Source organism: Chaetodon trifascialis, chromosome 17, assembly GCF_039877785.1.
Source record: "Chaetodon trifascialis isolate fChaTrf1 chromosome 17, fChaTrf1.hap1, whole genome shotgun sequence".
Classification (NCBI taxonomy): Eukaryota; Metazoa; Chordata; class Actinopteri; order Chaetodontiformes; family Chaetodontidae; genus Chaetodon; species Chaetodon trifascialis.
The window spans coordinates 18,165,681-18,172,333 of NC_092072.1; positions in this window are offsets into that span (position 1 = coordinate 18,165,681).

The window sequence follows — 6,653 nt, forward strand, 5'->3', positions numbered from 1 at the left end:
AGCATCCACTCTCACTCAAGTGATCTGTTGTATCCGATGTACTGGTCTTTCATGAAGTGTCCTCTGCCTCCTATTTGATGGACGCCAGGCAGTTGATTCGGCGATATTTGTTTGTGATGAAATAATTTTAACTCAAGGTCCACTTACTAGCTTTTCCATCTCCGAGCTGGTGCGATGGGAAGGGATTGATCTGACCAAAGTGAGATGTTTGAATTTTGATGTTCGGCTGGAATGAATGCAAATGAGCATATATTCGTTTTGATGTACTCTCATTTTATCAATTTCTGTCAATTCTAATTCATTCATCATTTCTACTTAACTCCACAAACACCCAGTAACAAATTTCCCATGCAGAGCCCAAGGAGTTAGGCTAGATCTCAAAGCCTGCCCGGACCTTTACTGACCTTATCGATTTCACTTAGTACAAATTAGATTTGGAAATAAGCAAAACTAAATGATAAATGTTGTTCTGTCTGGCACAGGGGCCCTGCAGTATAGTTTTGATACCTTAATTATTGCGGTTGATATTTCGCTGCTTTATGAATCCATCATAAACCGCACAGCAAACGTTCCATCCACATCCCAGCATACTCACCCACGTTGGCTTGAAACTGGCTCGTCGATGCGGATCATGGGATATGATCAAAAGCTCCTAAGCCGCTAATAAATGGATCTTGCTGCGAGATTGTTTTCTCAGCTGCTGTTTCAGAGGTGAGGAATGAACTCTAAACCTCATCTTTTAAGTTCACATGGACAAGAAAAATCTGAACATCGACAACACCCTGACAGGTGGGAAAATAACATTTACTGAAGATCACTGATGCCACTGTATCACCTATATAAGCAAAAAAGACCATCAGTGAGAAGTGTAGTTATTCTTAATGCCTGTCCCCAGGTCAGATTCCCTGCGAAATCAGAAGAAATTATGTACAACATGCAGCGCAGAAGAGCTGTTTCTTTACATTTTCCCTTCAGATTTTTGCAATGAATTGTAGTTTACTCACTTAAAAAGAAGCAGAGGGAGATTTTTCAGTGGAAAATTTTATTTTTGATGTTATATTTTTTGATCCTGGGGCACAACCAATGCAGAGAAAAGGAAAACTGACCAAAGAAAAAAAAAAAACAGAGATAGAGAATGAGTGAAAGCACGAGTTCAACCTTGGTCTGTTACTCAACCGAGGGAGAGAACTGCGGGATTTGAAAGGGTTCAAAATGAGGATCCTTCAACTAACCAATTCTAGCAATAGCATCAATAATTTTAATATTCAAATTAGAAATTTTCAGTGTTTCCATGTTTCAGTGTCTCAGAATCGTCTACATGCCGTTTCAGAGCTTTTCCCATCATGACATGAACAAATGGCGTGTCTCTGACTGACAGAACGTACAGGAAACATCAAGACACATAAATGGTGCATTGAAAATATTTTATTTCTTTCCCGTGTTAATACATAATTAGACATTTATATTTTCATAGAAATAGTATATATACCATGGGTGTGAACGGTAACAGAGTCATGCTAGCCCTCATGAACAGGTTTTATCCCATGAACATCAAAATGGTTCAAACACAGACATCATGATTGTACATAAAACACTGACTCCATTATTCTGCTGTAAATCCATGCTTCTTGGTTATTTGCTTCGACACAAAGTACAAATATATGCCATAAGTAAACGGCCCTATTCTTTACTATGTGTAGGACCATAGGGTGATCATTCTCAGTAGTCACTCACTCAGTCATCTACAGTACAGGCAAATCAGTGTGAATGTGATGACTTCAACCAGTTTTGTAGTCTTCCATTGGCACATGATGAATAGATAAGCACAAATTTGGTTTAAGACCGGGGTTACTGAGAAGCTCAGGGTGTTGCAGTGGGAAAAGTTGCAATGCTGGATTATTTATTATGTTCATAGTTCTTAAGTCTTATAGTTTTACTGAGTACTGAGGGGCTATACAAATGAAGTAATCTTACTTTGGAGGGACTGTCAAGACAAGCACTTAATTGAAAAAGGGGCATCAATTCACTAAAACCTATCAATAATAGTTAAATTGCGTGCAGAGAATATGATTTGCTTCCAGAACCTGTGTGGGTACAAAGTAAAGTGATGACGATATTATTGTGATGTATGCCATTTTTGTAGTTTAGTTCTCAGTTTCCAAATACATTTCTGTCTATATTCCTGCTTCAATTAAGCCTAAAGCTCAAATTCGAACTCACTTCGTGTCCAGATTTGTCCGCAACCCAGTCACACCCGTTAACATTCAAACGTCTCATCATACTGGACTGAACTTGGAGCTTTGACACTGCAAATCCCACTGGGTGTAATGATCCACTCTCTGCCTCTATGTCTGTCACTCCCACTATCATACCCTCTGATTCTCTGACTCATCTTCCCCTCTCTCTGTCTCTCTCTTGTCTGTCTTTAGGTCTCTCTCCTGGTCTCAGGCTCCATATTCGCACATGCCTCATTGGATGTTCACCTTGAGCAGCTGTTGAGTCGCCTCCTGCAGCCTCAGATAGACAGAGACAGAGCTGTCTGGGCCAGACTCGCCTTCTGCTGCTTCTCCCAATGTGTCAGTTTGGACCGCAGCCAGCCGGCGAATGGACTTTGTGCATGAGCGAGTGTTTAAGTGTGTGTATGTGTGCTTGGATTAGACCACTACAGGAAAATTACCACTTCAGGTTCTATAATATTACAGTTACTAAGCACATTCATGCTTTTATCACCCACTATATCAGATTAATGCTCAGCGATTCAGATAATGCTAACCCCCATGGACCCAGTTTAATAAGAAATTTAGAAAAGGTCTACTTTGTCATTCTGTACATCAACAGTGTTTGTTTCCTTTGATCAACCACAAAAGAGAGAACAAAGTTGTCCTGATGTACTTACAACAACTTGTACAGCTGAATCAATCTCATCTGAACTTACAACCTTGTCGCCGTTTTTCATGGGTGTAGCTAGGTCGCTATCTCGCTATATTCACAGATGATAAAGCACTAATTGGTGGACTGTGGAGGTGCTGGCACAGCACCAGACCTATTCAAATTAAATCAGAGATGTGTAGGCTAGCCTAGCTCAGCACAGAGACTGGAAGCAAAGGGAAACCGCTAGCCTTATTCGCATATGACTGGATTTGAGGGAAACAAGCACATTCATAAATTTGCAGACTGATCCTTTAAAGAGTAAACGCTAGAGTAAGGGCAGGGGTCTACTCAATGTGTATGAAATTTCGGAAATCAAAAGGGTTTCAGTTGTTCCAAACGTCTACATTTGAGGTGGAGTGAAAAGCCGGCCATCACAGAGACGGGAGAGGCGATATTCTTTAATTTTAGGATAACAGTGCTCATTTTCCGACCTTACATCAAAACTATTCTACCACCTGACGAGCTGTTCAGATGGAGCTTGCTGACCCCTTACGGAAATAGAAGCAAGCTACTTTAAAGTAATGCTGTAAACAATCAAGTTCAAGAAAGGAACAGAGAGGGTATGTTTATGTCTTCAATGAGGAGAGTTTTCATGCAAACACCTGCACAATGAGACTATGGTCCTTGTCCTGTTTTCTGGACAGAAACAGACCAAGCACATGACAGCGATGAGGAAACAGGAAGGGAGGTGCGGTTTAAAAATACCAAATCTTTCCCTGAATTCACTCGGTCCATCTGTGCAGACGAAGCAACAACAACCACTCTGGCTCACTCTGACACTAGCGGCCATACTCCCTCTGGGAGGAGCTTGACATTCAAATCCCCAGAGTCTACTTTGTTGGACGTGCTTGTTCTTTAATTCTGCTGTGTTCTACAGGCCAGCCATGATGCCCCACTTCTGCCAACGCTTCAAGTATCATATGCTTCAAAAATCACAAGTCTGCTCTTTCAGTCTCAATGTCAGATGGGCTCTCTCTACAACCAACTTGAGTCACGCATTGATTCCGCAGTCATTCATTCTTTGAATCTCTTTTCTCTCTAGATGCATTGGCTTTACAGACATTCTTACGGTTTGAGAGATTTGTGTGTAAATCAGTTGGTTAATTTTATCTTCATCCTACATTTAACTTAACGCCAGGCTGAAAAGCAGCACTTCACTGCCCTGTGTTGTTGAAAGTTTGACCTCTCACCGGGTGGCCATGTTGCAGTGTCCTGGAGCACACCTGGCCACACCTGTACATCACTACAAAAAGGTGAGAGAGAGTTAGATCACAGGAGGTTAAGAAAGGCAAGATTTACAAGTGGTTTGTAACTTTTGCCCCCTTTTCCTGCACTTTTAACCACTTTGTTTTCCAATTGGCCTTTTTCTTTTTCTTGGCTGTGGCTAGCTACGTAATCTCACTAAAACTAGGTGACCTTTTTAAACTAGAGCCTAAAAAGGGGCTTGAATATGAACTGGACATGTCTTCAGTAAGTCTGCATCCTCACCAGTTGATGAAAGGCTACATGTTGAAGACATGGTTGTTCTTGCAAGCAGATTGCAGTGAGGAGGTCCTGGTATTATTAAGTATGATAAGGACAAAAGTCAGATAAAACTGTTGTATCATCTAACATAACACAGCTTTTCTGCTTGTCTTAGGCATTTGTTTGAGCTTTCAGACAGTATGGTTTCACGTTTAGTTTTTACACGAGGAAAGGCTTTCAGGCTAGGATATAAACTTCCCCAATTCCCCAGTAAAAAGCAAGGACGGAGAAGCAAATCCTAGCCTAAACTCTGCCGATAATAGTGGGGAAATACTGCACAGTAGATGTGCTAGTCATGAATAGGGATTTTTCACAAAACAATAGGCCTATCTCCTCGTTAGTGATGTGTTTCTTGGCCTTGGAGAGGACACTCCTGACAATCAGTAGTAATCTAGTTTGTTGGGCATGCTCTACAGCTTATTGTAGAGCAGATAAACATGCTCTGTAATCAATTCCTTGCACTTGTTCTCTTTTGTGCTTGGCTTTGGAAAGGCTAAAACAGACTGCACCCTCCAAACTCTTTAAATGCTCAATATGCAGTGGTGTGTATCAGGGACTACAGCACTGATACACACCACTGCTACATGTGGAGAAATCCACAGAAAGCACCACAAAACCATAGCAAACGTCCAATTACTTGTCTTTCTTATATCTGACAAATCCTGTTCCTATGCCTTTTTAAAAGCCCAAACTCAACCTTTAGCTTATTGCATATTAATACTGTAAAAATGATTCTTTTCCCCTCCTATCCCATCTCTACTTTCCCTAACAGTTTAGCTTTTTCATTGATTTTTTTCATCCTCCTCCTCCCTCTAGTCCTCTTTTCCCATCTTGTTTACCAGGTACAGTGTCCATCCAGGCCGTTCTGAGACGAAAAGGTGATAAATGAGCAGAGGAGCGAGGGATGGGCAGCGGGCCGGGGCCGAATGAGAGAGAAGAGCTGATGCGGAGAGGGAGAAGGTGGCTAACGGGAGTCTGAGAGTGGATATAATGAGAAACAGGGGAGAGGGAAGCTGGGGGGAGGAAGGAGAAGAGTGAGGACAAGACTGGTGAAGGGAGGAAACGAGGAAGGGTGGAGTGATATATGAGAAAGGGAGCACTGCGACAAAGGGATAGAAAGGGGAAAGTCATAAATGGGAGAATGAAGGTGGATGAGGGTGGCTGGAGATAGAGGAGGAAAGAGGGAGGCTGATAAAGGGGGCAGAGGGTGAAAAATGGATGGCAGGGTGAGGGTTCGGTGTGCTGGTGGAGAGGATGATTGAGATGAGAAACTAATGGCTGTCTCTCTCGGCACAGGGCAGTATTTAAATACGCAAGGCAGTATTTAAATGCAGCCAGTGTGTGTATATGTATATTTAGTGCTGATTAGCAGTCAACTCAACCAGCGAGGCATTCACACATTCAACCATTATCTCTAATATGGCTGCGAGTCGGCTGAGATCAGCTCCACAGCATTTTCCCATCTGACTTTTCAGTGAACTCAACTAGTGAGCGTCAGTATTCAGGGGTCAGGGTCTAATATATTTGCAATTATGTGGACGGCACATCATAATTGAACAGGATGCCCCAAAGAAGATAATGAAGCTTAATCTTTAGCTGGATGATTCTGATGAAGTCCTTTGCTCCTTCATATAAAACCCTTGATGAAGTGTTAACTACATAAATGGGAATGAATATCTACTGTATGCTTTGATTGCTCCTTTAATGATGGGATGTTCAAGAACTGGGGCTACGAATAATAACCATTTTCCTCATTGATTGATTTACCTATTTGTTTCTGCATTTAATGATGGGGCTGCTGTTATTTTCGGTGTTTTTTTTTAGTCAACAAATCCCACGAAAAGACCAAACCCAGCAATGATTAAGTCTGAATGATTTCCCACTTCCCTAACCTGTCTGTGGCACTCAGCACTAAGCCCATTTGTTCCCACCGCAGATGTAAATCTTTTAAATGGCTCACAAATATTTTATTTGTCTTAAAAGCTCAGTGAGTTCCTAAAACAGCTGGGCACTGTAGTTTTTAGCAAATGTTATTTAAGCAGGAGTAAATAATGCATTTGTTGGGGACTATTTTCAGCTGTGGATTAATACACTTTTGGTGCAGCAGTGAGTTTTAATGGAAGCAGGATGTTTGGTATTGACTCAAATTAAACTACAGTGCCTGTTTTCATTGTAATGACAGGGGTTGTAAGCATGTG